Here is a 16,175-nt window from a genome sequence, read left to right as displayed (position 1 = left end):
TTAGGCCTAAGGGCAGAAAGAACCTTAAATCCTAAGATGCTAGCTTTTGACCTGCAGTGAGATGTGGCAGCCCACTGACATTGATTAAGCACCTGCTGTGTGCCTGGTACTGTGTCAGCATCAGGATGCCACAGAGAACGAGGCAAACCAGATCGCTCTGCTGCGGGGAGCTGACAGTCCAGTTGAGGAGACGCAGTAAGATGCTAAAAAAAAAAAAATGCATGTCAGGTGTGCAGGATGGGTGAGTGACCTGGGTGCACGGTGGCCAGAGAGCCTCAAAGGTGGCATCTGAGCAGAGGCCTGAATGAGCAAGACTAGCCTGTGCAAAGGCCCTGAGGTGAGGCCATGTGTGGTGAGGGGGAGCGGGGGCAGAGCACAGGAGTGCTGCAGAGAATGCTGGCTTTTACTCTGAAGAGGGTTTCCAGCAGGGAAGCTGCCCGATTCAGGGGACATTTGGCCTGCTGTTCTGTTAGATTCCTGCATCTACCACCTCCTGGCCCTGGGATGCTGGGCAAGTCAGTTAGCCCTTTAAGCTTTTGTTCTTCCCTGCAAAATAAAAACAGTAACCACAGCTAACACGCACTTGTTGCATAGAACAAGACAGAGAAAGTCGGGAAAGGGAGGGCCATGCATGTGAGGGGTGGGGGAGAAGCTCTCTGAGCCTTAGCTGCCCCATATGTGAAATGGGAACCAGCCCCTGCCAACAGAAGGACTAAAGGCCCAGTGACTTGTGCCTCTGTCGTCTGGGGAGCCCAGGGACTTGGAGCCTGGAGCTGGGGACAGGCTGCCACCGTTATCTATGGTATTCAGGTGAAAACACTGATGAAGGGGTTATTTATCCCTCCGGCCAAAAAACCTGGGGACAGCCGCACAGCAAGCAGCTGTCCCGGTGCCGCCCTCCCAGGTGTCAGCGCACAATATCTGGGGCGGCTCAGGCGGTCCTGGGGAGAGGCCCTGCCAATCACCTCCAGCCTGCTGGGTGCCAGCCAGAGTGGAGAGCTGGGAGGGGCCGGCACTCAACGGAAGAACTGCAGGCCTTTCAGCAGCCTCCCCGCAGGAGAACAAAGGCTGCAGCCTCCCAACACCAGGTGGCTGACAGCAAAGAAAGAGGCTCAGAGAGGGGAAGCAACTTGCCTAGAGCCACACAGCGCGCGGCAGCAAGCTGGGCTCTGCAAAGGCACGGCCATCGGGCATCAGCACCTGTGCTGCTGACTGGCTTGGAAGGCTCAGCTCAACAGAAATGCAAAATGCTGCAGCCCCTGGAGGACTGGAATGGAAAAGGGGAAACCTGGAACCCAAGCCTTTATCTGCCCTGCTGGGGTGGGGGACCTGGGCTTCTTCCTAAAACTCCTGGGCAAGGGTAGAAAGACACATCAGTTCCTGAGTCAAGGGTAGAGCCAGGCCACCCCTTCCTAGGACGGGTGATCAGGACCTGCCGGGTGACCCTCGACCTCTGTGCCACACTCACACCCTGGGCAGGTGACTGTGCCTCTTCGGGGCTCAGCCTCTCCTCTGTGAAAGGGGGATAATCGCAGCGCTGCCTCCTGGGCTAGTGAGAAGGAGAAATGAGCCCATGCAGGTACTGCATAGAGTGCCTCAATAAGCTTCAGCTCTGGCTAGCCCAGGATGGAGGACTCTTTGGAGGTCCTCCAGCTGCTGGGTGGGGTGGTGGGGTCCTTGTCACAGCACACCTGCCCTGGCTGGCCCTGAAGCACTTCCTCCACCACCCTTGCAGGGACAGCAGAGAAAAACCAAAGTGCCCCGAATGCACACCCCACTTCCCCGAGAGGACCGCGTCCTCCCTCCTTGAAGCGATCACCATTGGGCAGGCTGGGCACCTCCACTTTCTGGGACCCCAACTTCAAGGACATCAGCCACCACCTACCATGAAGAGAACCGCAGAGGAGAACACCTGCATCTGCCCCTGGCCGGGTGCCCGGGGACGGTCAGCTGACCTCCAGGACCCCAGCGTCCTGACGTGATGCCCCTGGCCGGGTACCCGGGGACGGTCAGCTCACCTCCAGGACCCGAGTCCTGACTGTGATGCCCCTGGCCGGGTGCTTGGGGATGGTCAGCTCACCTCCAGGACCTCAGCATCCTGACTGTGATAATCAAGACAGGGTCACCTAAAGCCCCCATGCAGGGCCTGCAGTCAGGGAAGGGCCTGCCTGCTCTTGTAAACCAGGCAGTATTGCAAAACTGGGGTGGGAGAAGCTGTGAGAGCCCAGTGATGACCAGGGTCCCCGTATCTAATCCACAGGCTTTGCAGTGGCAAAGCAAGACAGAAGCACCATGATCCCCAAGGACACACCAGGGCATCAGTTCCCAAGCAAGCCTGGAACCCAGATTTGCAACCCCAGGACACAACTGCTTTTAGTCCCTCCTGGACACTTGGGAAAGAAAAGCGTTTCTAAAACTCTCCATCGAGAATAGGTGACCCTTCAAAAAATGCCCCATAATATCCATAACATACCCCTGCTCTCGGCAGGGCTTAGTTAGGAAGAAAGGGTCTGGGGACCCCTGCTCTCGGCAGGGCTTAGGAAGAAAGGGTCTGGGGACCCCTGCTCTCGGCAGGGCTTAGTTAGGAAGAAAGGGTCTGGGGACAACTTCCCCCGGGAGAGCAGACAGTCAACTGGGGACTTGCTAGAGGAAGACATGCTGCCCAGATGTCAGGTGATCCGAGCCCCAGCATTTACCCCAGGCCTCTATCAGAGATCAACCTAAGGACGTCTAGGCTCCAAAAGCGTGGAAGGGGCGGCGTTTGGCTTCCCTTCGCTTTTCAAAAGCAAGCCCACCTCTATACTCATTTCAAAGTCCTTCGTTAAGAGATAAACTATTTCCTCGTAGAGTCTGGAAAACTCATTTATTTTCAAATTCCAGTTACATCGGAGACCATGTCCCTTTAAATGTGCCTTTCCCTCTGGAATCCAAGAGACTCCGAAGCATTTGGTAATATTGTGTATTAAGGACGCACCATAAAAATAAATTGCATTGTAAAAGCCGGCCTCTTAACAGACAACCTTAGCTCCAGGGTTAAATGTCTAATTCCGTACTATTACCCAGAGAGAAATCAGATAAATCAAAGGGCACCGGTATTCCTGGCCTTGTGCCTGTGGGCCTCTGGCCTGGCACAGAATGTGTTAAGCAGGGCCCAGGATAAGAAACCTCTTCCAGGTAATACTCCCCCATCACTGCTGTAATACCAGGAGCATCTTCAGAACCAAATGCTCCCAAAGACAGCTGTCAGACACATTAAAAAACAGGAAGGGGGAAAAAAAAAACAAAAAAAAAACGAGGCAGCATACCAAATGCCAAAATATAATGAAAATTCAACAGCTAAAACAAATATAACCATAAAAAGACTGAAATCCTAGAAAAGCAATCTCTACAATTAAGCAGTTTTCTGCTATATAGTGATAATCACCTAATTATACTATTAATGACAGTTCAACCTGCTTTGAAATAAAAGGACATTCTTCCATAACAGGATGCCAGCTGTTAGTTACAGATGTCAAACATCTTTAAAGCATTATTATTAAGGGGGAGGAAAAAACCCTATAAAATGAACACATCCATATCCCCCCCCCCGCCCGTCATGAAAAAGAAATCACAATTAGCCGTGTGCTTTTGCAGTGCCCAAGTGAAAAAAATAAAAATAAAATGTGAAAGCCCAAGGAGGAGATCAGAAAAGAGGGGAGACGCGAGGGGAGACGAGAGGGAAGCCGGTCCCCACAGGGCACACAGCACCAGAGCGATGCAAGGAGGGTCTGTGTGTATTTTAACGGCATCCTTAATTCCTTCCAATGAAATAATCTCCGGAACCAGGATGTTTATGCCGGATAGCAGATCTCCCAGATTCCGCCAGGACTCCCCGGGTAAACACAAATCCTGGAGTGCCTTGTTTGAAAGCTGCTCGCCACAGCCAAAGCTGGGAGCACCGCAGGTTGCAGAGGTGGCTGCAACCTGCCTGCCCTGGCCCTGCGGACATATGCTCAGCCTCATTCCCTGCCAGTATTTCTTCAAACTGTGCGTGCCTTTGACATTCTGTAGCGCCAAGGTGTGATAAATATCCAACTTTGTCTTCTGACAATAGGCAGCCACATTTAATTAACTGGAGCGTAAAAAGCCAGGGGGCGGGGGAGAGGGGGCGTGGGGAGCCCGCTCCCAAGCGAGGGGATTAACCTTTGAAGCAAGCCGCTGGCAGGGCAGGGGGGCTGCCCGGCCTTGTCGGGAGGGTGCGAAGACAAGCTGGCTCAATCTAAAGAGGGGGCGCTCAGGGTTAAATCCCCTGCCTGCCTGGAGCGCAGATCCCAATATAACCAGGGCAGGCTCCAGCAGGGAGCCCCCCTCAAGGGTCCGTGACCGATGCCTGCTGCCTCACACCCTGGCTGTAGCTGGGTGAAGAGGAGACCCAGGGGACCTGAAGCACAGGAGGAGACCAGCCAAATCTCAGCAGAGCCACCAGCGGACAGGACACGGTGCTTTCCAAAGAAGAAAAAACATCTGGCACATTCCACACCAGCGCCTTCTTGGGCTCTTGGCATCACGGCCCAGGTGTCCTCTGGAGGCTGGGCGGAGAGGCCCAGAAAGGAAGGACCTGGCTTTGGGTGTGTTCTATGGGTCACTCCCTGTAGCTTTCTGACCCCGGGGCCTCGTCGGAGGCGGAAGGGACAACTTCACAGAGTTCGGCTACTGCTGACGCACAGGGAGTAAGCCTCTGGTTTTAACGGGATAGCAGACAGGCGGACTGCAGAGCTCCTGAAAGGCCCAGCCAGGTGTCAAGAAGAGCCCTCCTAGTTTGACCTCTAACTGGCTGTGTGACCCCAGGCAGGTCACTTGTCCTCTCTGGGCAGCAGCTGAATAATGAACACTGGGATTTTCCCAGGCTGGCTTCTCACTGCAGAGCAGAGGAAAAGCATTCTGGGGGCCTGCTATGGAGGGTCATTTATCCAGTTTACAACTTCCACGGCCGGCCCTCAATGGCTTCCTTTCTCTCCCACAAGAGCGCTGGGCCAAGCCAGCTCTGCACCAGTTGGACGCCTTCCAAGAAAAACTCAGGCTCCGGGGGCTGCTTGTCAGGACCAGACGGGAGGCCTGGCGCCCCCGCCCGCCATGTGTGGGGAGCGGGCCTCTCCCAAGCCAGTCCCTGCGGGGGCTGAGCTGATGGGATGTCCTGCTTCTTCTCTGGCCAAAGAGACGGCGCCACGTCTGCCTGAGTTCTCCTGAAATTCCCACCCAAGGAGGGTGGCAGCTGTCACCTGCCCTTCCCAGCTTTGGTCTCTTTTTCTATGGAATTCAGCTTTGGAGAACATTTTCTTGAGTTCCCAGGAAGCTCCCCAGAAACACACAGAGGACACTCACTCACAATAACTCCAATCTGAGGCAACTGGTGGCCGGAGGAGGAGAAATGCTTCCCGGGCCCGGACTGGCACAAGCCAGTGCGCCTGCCGGCTCCCCCTCCGGACGCACCCACTGTGATGGCCGGGTGTTGCTATTAATAGCAGCAATGAAAGACATCATTCAGCTCCTTCGAGTTTCCAAATAAAATATGTTACTTGATACAGAAAACCAGCAGGTCCCCAGGACACAGCTCCACTTCACAGCTGGGAAAACTGAGGCTCAGGAAGAGAGTCTGGCAGTTCCTCAAAAGGTTAAACAGACTTACCAGATGGTGCAGCAGTTCCACTACAGATACATGCCCAAGAGAAATGAAAACATACAGATACACAGAAACGTGCACGCCAGTGTTCACAACAGCATTATTCGTAATAACCAAAAAGTAGAAACAAGCTGAACGTCATCAACAGATGCATGGAGAAACAGAACGTGGTCTATCCAGGCCAGGACAGACGACTTGGCTATAAAAAGGAATGAAGTAACTAGCCCAGCACAGCGCAGTGCACCTGTAGTCCCCGCTACTCAGAAAGCGAACGTGGCTTGAGTCCAGGACTTCGAGGCCAGCCTGGACAACATAGCAAGACCTCATCTCTTAAAAAAGAAAGGGATGGGCTGGGCGCAGTGGCTCACGCCTGTAATCCCAGAACTTTGGGAGGCTGAGGCGGGCGGATCACCTGAGGTCAGGAGTTTAAGACCAGCCTGGCAAATATGGCAAAACCCTGTCTCTACTAAAAATACAAAAATTAGCCAGGTGTGGTGGCATGCGCCTCTAATCCCAGCTACTCAGGAGGCTGAGACAGGAAAATCTCTTGAACCCAGGAGGCGGAGGTTGCAGTAAGCGGAGATAGTGCCACTGCACTCCAGTCTGGGCGACAGAGGGCTGCCGGCCCTCTGCATGTGTGATTCCTCTCTTGCAATGCCCTGACTTGATCATCTGCAAGTTCTCCAAAGTGGGCCTTCCTTTAGGTAACAGACAAGGCCCCACACCTCTTCCAGAAAGCCCATAATGACCCCTTGGCCCCCCTTTCCCGGATGAGGTCCCGTAGCAGCATGGGCCCCTAGGGTTGGGGGAGCCCTCGGAAACCGAGGGAGGAGAACTGGGTTCCAGAGCAGCCCCTGCTGGGTTCTGAGCAGCCCATCTCAGGCCCATCATTTAACCTGCTCTGGAAAAGAAGGCAAGGCACATTGTGCTCACACACGGCCTGGTGTGTGTGTGTATGTCATGTTGTGTGTTGTGTACACGTGTATGTGTGTGTGGTGTGGTATGTGGTTGTGTGCATGTGGTGTGTGTTTGTGTGTGGTGTGTGATGTGTGTGTGTGTTGTGTGTGTGGTTTGTGCTGTGTGTGATGTGTGTTTGTGTGTGGGGGTATGTGGTGTGTGTGCTGTGTGACTGTGTGTGTGTTGTGTGTGTGGAGGGGTATGTGGTGTGTGTGGTGTGTTGTGTGTGTGGTATGTGGTGTGTGTTGTGTGTGGTGTGTTGTGTGTGTGGTTGTGTATGGTGTGTGTGTGGGGGGTACGTGGTGTGTGTGCTATGTGTGTTGTGTGTGTAGTATGTGGTATGTGTGTGCTGTGTAGTATGTGTGTGTAGTGTGTGTGTGTGGTATGTGTTGTGTGTGTATGTGGTGTGTGGGGTGTGTGTGTGGTTGTGTGTATGTGGTATGTGTGGTGTGTGTGGTGTGTTGTGTGTGGTATGTGGTATGCGTTGTGTGTGTGTGTGTTGTGTGTGGCGTGTGTGTGGTATGTGGGTGTGTGTGTGTGTGGTTGTGTGCGTGTGGTGTGTGTGGTGTGTGGGGGGGGTGTGGTTGTGTGTGTGGTGTGTGGTATGTGTTGTGCGTGTGTGTGCTATGTGTTGTACGTATGCATCACTAGACACTAGTACTGATGTCCTCCAGGGTCCACCTGGTCCCCATATCCAATGCCACTTGACAATGGAAACCACTCCTTCCTTCATGAAACTGCCACTTGGTGGTTTCTGCCCCCACACCCAACTCACTTCCCCATTTCACGGACAGCCACCGTCTCTCAGATTCCAAACATGTCCCTTGCTGCCAGCTCCTCCCTGGGCCTGGCCACCGACAGGGACCCTCTGCAGCCTGAGCTCAGCCATGGCCTCTGCCCCCACGCCTCTACCTCCCTTGCTGGGGCCTCTTGCAGTCTCTGACCTGTTTCTCCCCCTCAGTCCTTCCTGTGTTTAATGTCAAAAGGTCAGTCAGTCAGGTCCCTCCCCCAAGTCCCTGTGGCCCCAAACACAGCAAAGACCTCCCCACTGGGCTCTCAAGAGCCTCCCCGAGAAGACCCGGTGACGCTCCCAGGCCCGTGCCAGTACCGCTCCGAGGACTGCAGGCCCAGCCTTCCAGCTTCTGGGCTGAGGACTGGCACGGTCCAGTGGAACTTTCTGGAACAATGGAAATGCTCTCTATCTGCACTGTCCCGCTGAGCGGCCTCCAGCCGCACGTGACTGTTGGGGGCTCAAGATGGAGCTGCTGTGACTGGAGCACTGAAGTTTTCATTTTCTTTAATTTTGATCAGTTCAGTTTGCAGGTCTGATAGCCACGGAGCTATGCTAGTGGCCCACCACATTAGGCGGTGCAGGTCCAGTGCCCTGGCTATCCAATGTGAAGCCTCTGGGCCAGCAGCACTGATGCCACCCGGGCCTTGGAAGGGTGCACGTGACTCCGGGGCTCAAGGGAGGGAAGTTCCCCTGTGCCTTGTTAGAAAGGTAGAGCCTAGGGCCCCTCCCAGACCCGCTGAAACCGAACCTCCCCTTTAGCAAGATCCGGATCACTGGAGTACACAGTACAGTTTGTGGCATGCTGAGATAAAAACCACTCTCCTCTTCACACCTCCCCCACCTTCCCTTTTCAAAAGTAACCAACGCTTCAGAATCTGCTTCAAGCACCACCTCCTGCAGGAAGTCCTCCCAGATCACTCCAGCCAAAAGGAAACTTTCCATCCTCCAAGTGCCTGGAGTTATCTGTATCCTTCCAACCCCCAGAAACTTGGAGTCAGTGGCTTGCGGCTGAGCTCCTGCCTCCTCCGGTGGCCGGCAGGGTCTTCAAGAGAATCCTGTGACAGACTTTCCCTCCTCCCCCTCAGCCCCTCCAGGGCCTGGCACCAACAGGTGCTCAGGAACTGCCCTGGCAGTTGCACTTGCGAGAAGCCAACGTCTCTTTGCAAACCAGGGCAAGAAGAACAAAGTTGGTTGCTGGCTATTTGCGTTCCTATTCCTGCCACGCGGCTCACCCCACCGGTCTGACCCGCTGGCCACCTCTCTCCGAGAGCCCTAGCACCTGGGAGGTGACAGGGCCCTGAGTCAAAGGCATCAAAATCAGATGAAAAGCCAGGCAGGTGGAGTTATGGGTTTCAATAGCCAAATAAAACCGCACATGCTTTTCATGACTCTCTCTGCAGGCTGGGATCAAGTGCCACGACTTTGTCACACAGCAGGTGTCAGTTCTCGAAGTGCCTGCCAGCAGGCCACTTGTGGGAACCCCCAAAGCCCCAGAGAATCCCTGGAAGAGGCGGGTCAAGGGCCAGGTCTTTCCTCTCCCCACTGCGCTCCCTCTCCTAAGCACAGACTTCACAGCCTCTCACGTGCTGGGAGGCTCTGAGGACCTCCCCCAGCGCCAAGGTCCTTGAAGATGGACACTGACCAAGTGCCAGGCCCATCCAGAACTCCCCCTGCCTTGGAAGGGGCCCTCAGAACCAGCCTGTGTGCCTAGGACTCTGGCAGGCAACCTCTCATTCCATCTGGCCACTCAGCTAGCCCGAGGGCTGCTTCTCCAAAAAGCTCACTGCAAGAAGTGGCCAGTTCAGCCTGGGAACTCAGGGCCGCAGTTGTATCTTGGCTCGAACCCCGGAAGCCACCAGAAACCTCACTTTTCTCTGTCCTCCTCCGAGAGAGGCGGGGATTGAAACCCCCACCTCCACCCCCTAGGGCTCAGGCAGGAAGTGGCCTCATCTCCACACAGAGATGGGCGGTCTCCAGGGCTTGTATTACAAATGGGTCTGTCCAGGCGGTGGGCAGGTGCAAGGCCCCCCGGAGAGACTGGCAAAGCCCACGCAGGCCTGATGCAGTGCAGAGGCTTTCCCCAAGGCACGCCACGGCCACAGCATAGTAAACTCTTCAGTTCCTGAGAAGCAGGGAAAACACACGTAACACAAGACTGCAGTCATCCTCATAGACCCCTGTGTGCTGGCACTGAGCTGGGGAGTCCCAGGAGTTCCTGCGCTGGAGCTTCTCTCCCAGCAGGAAATACAGTGATGATGACGATCACACAGACGATAATACCAAGAGCGAGTCCGCCCTTCCTGACAGCCTAGACACCACACTAAGCTCTTTAAATGTACAAAGCCTTTTAATTCTCACAGCAGCCTCAGGAAAATTATCCTCCACGTTTACCACCCAAGTAAACTGAGGCCCAGAGAGTTTCAGTAACTTGCCCACGGTCTCATACACAAGGAGTCAAGGCGGAGAAAGAATTCACATCTGACCACTTGGCCCCTGGGCCCAGGGGCTCAGCTACTAAATAAAGAGCTACAACGGTAGGTCACAGTTGCTTACTATCTACCCAAGCGGCCACTCCTAACAGGAGTGAGCACTGACCGTTCCCAGACACCTGGGCTCAGCGCTCTAGGCAGCAGGAACAGCCTGGCCAAAGGTGTGGAGGACAGGTAGAGAAGGGCAGGCTAGAGCGTTAGGCAGGGTTAGCCCTGTCGGGGAGAAAAGGACCCCAGCAGAACCATCTTGGAAAAAACGCGAACTTGCTATTTCAAGTAGGCTTGAATTTGGGAGGAGGCTCCGTCGCATGCCACCCAGAAAGTGACCTCAATGACACTAACCACGATCATACTCCAGAACCAAAGATTATCTGTTAAAGGGACCCATTTCTAGGGGTCTCCATCCTCTCCGAGGCTCTAAGAGGGGAGCAGAGGCAGAGAAGTGGGAGCTTCCGGCTCCTTCTGCACAGACGTCACCCTCATCAGCAGCTCCACAGTGGGAACAGACTGCTATGAACCCAGGGTGATCCAGGGGGTCAAGAACCCTCTGATTTCTGCTCCCATCTTGAGCTGGCCCCAGCCCAGCCCTGGTAGAGCTTCAACTTTGCTAATGAGCTGTGCGTTACCAGCCCCACCTCTGGACCAAGAAACTAAGGGAGTGAATGGGGAAGGGTTTCCCAAGAGCCTCCGCCCTGGGTAATAAGCCCGTATCTGGGTCAGGAGGCTGGCTGCCTGCTCTAGCCACTGATCAACCCTGTACTGAAGTCAACGATGAATATTCATGAGCCTATCCAGTTCCACACTTTCATTTCTGGCCCAAATTAATAATTTACCATGGAGTTTCGTAAAAATCAGACATAGCTCATTAGTAGCTCCCTAAAAGGCACTCCCATCTTCCCACTGATCCAGTGAGGGGCTCATCTTGCCTGTGTGACAAGAAACAACACCTTTATTTTCAGAGACAACCCTCACTGTTATTTTCAGAGGGCTGGTGAACCTGAAATTGGGGGCCGCCATGGCTGCGGAGGCCTACCCCAGAGGCCTACCAGCCTCCCCACCAGGACACAAAGACCTCTGCCCTCAAAGCTCCACGTCACAGGTCTTCAGGAAACTTCAGAAGCAGACCCTGGAAGAAGATGGAACCTCTTTCCTTCCTCAAGGCAAGGCTACCACTCTCTGGAAACACAGACTTCATAGAGGATGTGGGTGGGTGGAGCATGTGTAGCTGATGACATTTTCCAGAGAGGAAACATCAATCACATCTCCCAAACCCCATGCCCTTCTAGAAGGGTACCATTCCCCCATTAAGAGGTGGGGCCTAGGCCAGGCACAGTGGCTCACGTCTGTAATCCTAACATCATTGGGAGGCTGGGGCAGGAGGATCACTCGAGCCCAGGAATTCGAGATCAGCCTGGGCAACATAAGAAGACTCTGTCTCTACAAAAAAATTTAAAAATTAGCCAGGTGTGGTGGTGCATACCTGTGATCCCAGCTACTTGGGAGGCTGAGGCAGGAGGATCACTTGAGCCCACGAGGTAGAGGCTGCAGTGAGCTGAGATCGCACCACCGCACTCCAGCCCAAGCAACAGAGTGAGACCCTGTCTCCAACAAACAAAAAGAGATGAAGCCTAACTCCCCTCCAGGTGAAAATGGGCAGGCTTGTCCTTCACTTGCAACCAACAGAATGTGGCGTGGCACAGCCTTCCTTCCGAGGCTAGGCCCTAAAAGGCCGTGCAGCTTTCCCCTTGCGAGCTGGGACCCCTGCCTTTGGAGCTCTGAGGCCGCCATGTTGTGAGGAAGCTCATGCCACACTGAGGCGCCACGAGGAGGCGTCCCCACGTGACAGCCCCAGCTGCGGTCTGGCCAACAGGCAGCACCAACTGCCAGGCCTGAGTGAGAGGAGCCTTCAGACAACTCGGGACTCTGCACAGCAAATCACCTTGCCTCCCAGTCTTCCTAGCTGAGGCCCCAGGTGGAGCTGGGCAGAGACTGGCTCAACCCCACCACACCCTTTCTGAATTTCCAACCCACAGCAGGTGGGAGAATAAAACGATGTTTTATGACCACACACTTGCTCATGAAGTCTTCCTCCCTGCCAGGAGTCCTGGTCCCCTGCAGACCCACCCACCAGCCGCCCCCCTCCCCTCCCCAGCAACGGTTGGTCTGACCTGCCCACCCACAGGCCGGCACCCTGTGGTGAGTGCTGTCATAAAGACGGGTTGAAATCTGCCTGTGAGTGAAACTTTCCAGGAGGGAAATTGGGTGGAGGGGGGTGGGGAGGGGGGTGGGGGGGGGGCGGGGGGGGGGGCGGGAGTAACACCTTGTCCCTGGGCCCTTAAGATCTAAGATAAAGGCAATGACACTTCCGACAGTGACACAGGTTCTTGAAGCGGGTGAGAGGCCTACGTGACCGCCCCCCACCGCCCATGCAGTGGCTGGCCCTTCCGCTGCAGCCCCTCCATGGCAAGTTCAATTAAGACCCCACCATTCTCTCCTCCTCCCTTCTTTTATGTTCCCTGCCGGCCCCCCTTTCTCTTGTCAGATAATCACGGGAAACCAGCAAACGGTTGACACAGTTACCAAGACGACAGAAGTTAGGACCAGCGAGGAGGTCTGAAAGCTAATCCTAAATGAATTACAGGACAAGAATGACGAGAGGTGGGGAGGGTTGGGGCCGGTTCAAAGGCCCCAGAGTCTGAGACAAGGTGCCGTCGGCCTCGGGGCGCTGGCTGTGGGCCTGTCACTCGCTGAGGGTGACACTGAAGTCTTCTGGGGTTGGGGAGGTGGAAGAAGAAATCTATTACAATGAAATTCTCCGCTGAAGCCGGGCTGGCCAATAGCACCCTCCATCCAGTGACTCCTGGGGCCCAGGGTTCACCCAATTCGGCTTTTCTTACATGGGACGCAGTGGAGAGAGGGCCAGAACGACCTCACCAGGCCGATTCCGTTTCTTCTTTACTTATTCAGAACTTGCCGCCTCGTGACCATGGCGCTGTGCATGGCCTGGGCTGGCGGACAGCCATTTCAGGAGTCTAGGCTTCTCAAAGGCCCTCCCTGCCCAGCCCACTGCCTCCACCAGGAGTGACTTGGCCAGGTCTCCCGGGTGGGGTCCTCCTCTTCCAGGTCATTCTCAAATCCAAGACATGGACGGCTGGGAGCTATCAACCGAAATGGTAATTGCAGCTCTGGGTCCTACCGTGCTTGGTCCCTCCCTTCTGCCAGTTAACTCATCGAACGCTGTCAGCAGCCCCAGGAGGCAGGCTCTGCTACTGGCCCCATTTAGCAGATGAGAAAACAGAGATCCAGAGAGGGTAAGGAACCTGCCCAGAGTCACACAGCCAGTAAGGAGCAAAGGCAGGATGGAATCCAGTGCTTAGGCAGCGCTGCAGCCTCAGAAAAGCCTGCTGCCCTGGAACCCACAGGGCCTGCCAGAAGACTGGCAAGGACACCCGGGGAACCCTTGCCATCGGGACCCAGCTCCTCCTGGAGCATGGCCGAGACCCAGGGTCCCTCCTGCTTCTTCTCACACCTTCTCTCAGGCTTTGGCCTGGTTCGAGCACCGCTTACCCCACAGCCTGCTCTCAAATCTCCTGCTGGTGCCCAGGGTCAGGTGAAGCGGTCAGGCCTGTTCTCTCACTCCAGTGGGCACTGGCATCCCCAGGAGGGCTCATGAACATGCAGACTCCACAGGAAACAGCCTTGGCACTCCCTGCCCCGGCTCTCTCACCCTTCCCCTTCTCTCCAGAGCTTCCCTCGAGGGACCCTTCGCCACCGGCCCCTCGCCGGTGTGGGCACTACACGAGGATGCAGCTCTGGGGGCTTCTCGGGGGCATCTCCCTGTGCCTGGCCTGCGCTCTACACGTGTTAAACAAGCACGGGGGGTTGGTTGGTTTTTTTTTTTTTTTTTTGAGACAGAGTCTCACTCATTCTGTCACCCAGGCTGGAGTGCAATGGCACCATCTCGGCTCACTGCAACCTCCGCTCCCAGGTTCAAGTGATTATCCTGCCTCAGCCTCCTGAGTAGCTGGGATTACAGGCACGCGCCACCATGCCCAGCTAATTTTTTTGTATTTTTAGTAGAGACGGGGTTTCATCATGTTGGTCAGGCTGGTCTTGAGCTCGTGACCTTGTGATCCACCTGCCTTGGCCTCCCAAAGTGCTGGGATAACAGGCGTGAGCCACCGTGCCCGGCCAAGTTGGTTGCTTTTAAGAATCCAGGTTCCCACTCGTTGACAACAGAATCGAGTTCATGTGTTACTGGCTTGATGACATTTAAGACCCTCTAAGACGTGGCTCCGACCCACTCCCCAGCTTCATTCCCACACTTCACCACCCCCTCTGGGCTCTGCTTCCCGCCAGAAGCTGTGAAGGGTCCCATCCGCCACACTCCCGCACCCCTGGTTGTCTGAGGACAAGGACTGGGCCTAACGCATCTATCTCTCTGGCCTGCAGAGCCTGGGAGGAGCAGGGAACAGATTTGACAGGCACAGCTACCCCTTCCGCACAGGCTCCCTCTGCCTGCACATTCTCTCCTACTGTTCCTTGGCTTCTGGAAAGGGCCCTGCTGCCGGACACCCTTTGGTCCCCATGGTGCCTCTGAAGGATGCACAGGCTTCAGAGCCCCACCCCTAGAGGGTGCTGCTGAGCAATGGGGCAGGAGTGGTGGCCTTCCCTGCCAAGTCCCCACTGGTGAGGAATGTGGGTTTCCCCAGAGTAGAAAGGACAGCTCAAATGTCACCTCCGCTCTGTGGCCTTCTTGGACACAGCCTTCACCCCCATCTCAAACCAAACTGTTTTCCTCTGCACGCCCAGAAAATTCTACACACACCTCTCAGCACCAGTACTTGTCACCCTGATTACTCAATCCATGCCCCCCACACACCGCCACCAACACCACAACGTGGGCAGGGATGGCCCCATGCCCAGCTCCCGGCACACCTGACATGAACCTAATGTACTGAGTCTTGTAAGAGCAGTTTCCCTATTTCTGTTCATCCCTCCTCACTGTGTTAGCCTCCTTCCTCCCAGCCTCACTCACCTCGGAGCTCCATACTTCCAAAGCCTGCTTTTAGTGCCACCTCCTCCAGGAAGCCTTCCTGGATTCCCTCTGCCAGGATGCTTCTAAGAGTTTCCAGAGCAATCCATCTTTGCTCAGCTCTCTGTTTGCTCCCAAAGTGACTTACAGATAAAACACAGATCTCCTCTGCTGCTCTGCCCAGTGGACAGACGCAGCACAGTGCCCAGCACCCACTGGTGCAAGCCCTGTCCAGCTCACAGGGGGCCTGATGGGAGGTGCTCAGGAAGGGGAGGCTTGGTCTGTGTCCTCAGAGGACAGGACTAGGTCACAGGCACGTGTTCTGTGCGAAAAGCAACAACATCCTAGCTCGCCACAGTGGCACAACCCGGTCCAACCCAGGCACGTGCCCAGCCTGAGGTGACCACGAGACCCCCAAATCCAGAGAAGGGAGGGACAGCCCGTCTGACCTCTGAGGTCCCTCCCAAGTCCCATGTTCCGTGACTTCCTGACCCCACAGGCCATGAAGCAAGCAGCCAAATGCCCACTGGGCGGCGGTCCAGGCCTGGTCAGAGGGCGCTTCCTGTCTCACTGCGGGAGGGAGCAGAGGATGGAGCTGCCCGGATCCTTCAGGGCCTGGGCTTCCGGCAGTGCTAAGCTCCAGGACGGGGTGGGATCACGCTCTGGAGATAAGACCTGGACCTGGCTTTACCCAAACCCCGCCAGTGCCCTGCTCCCGCAATTCCCCAGCCCCAGCACTCACTCCCGGCTTCCAGCACAGCTGTAATTGGGGCTGAGGGCAACGACCAGCCCCAACCCCAGCTGTGGAGGGCCTGGCATGAGTGGGAAAAAGCCGGAAAAATACATTTTCCCCTAAAGACTTGTAAGAAAATTCTCACTGATTTTTTTTCCTTTTACCCTAAGCTTTCACAGCACTAAATATGCCACACTTAGTAATTTTACGAGCAAACCAAACTATACATCACACGGTTTTATGTTCCTAAATTAACAAAAGGACTTTAAATCTATATGGAGCTCTTAAAAAAAAAAAAAAAAAAAAAAGGAGGAGAAGGAGGAGGAGGAGGATACCATGTGGATGTTGATTCCCTCACCCCCGAACTCCCTTCTTCCCTTCGAATACACGGCGCCCCTGTGGCTTGAAAATTTCTGCTGATCCTGCAGCTAGACCACCAAAGGGGGACAATCCCAGACAGGGACAAGGATCTGTTTGGCTGAGGAGGTCCCCTAAAAGGGACTCCCACC

At 55.1% G+C, this 16,175-nt stretch overlaps 1 protein-coding gene across 5 annotated transcripts in view; it reads right to left on the bottom strand.

The window, feature by feature from the left end:
* Positions 1-16,175, bottom strand: part of GSE1 (Gse1 coiled-coil protein) — a 501,636-nt gene that overhangs the window by 96,017 nt on the left and 389,444 nt on the right. The gene's annotated exons all lie outside the window — the stretch shown is intronic.

This window comes from Pongo pygmaeus, chromosome 18 (genome assembly GCF_028885625.2).
Source record: "Pongo pygmaeus isolate AG05252 chromosome 18, NHGRI_mPonPyg2-v2.0_pri, whole genome shotgun sequence".
Lineage (NCBI taxonomy): Eukaryota > Metazoa > Chordata > Mammalia > Primates > Hominidae > Pongo > Pongo pygmaeus.
This window is presented reverse-complemented; position numbering and strand designations above follow the sequence as displayed.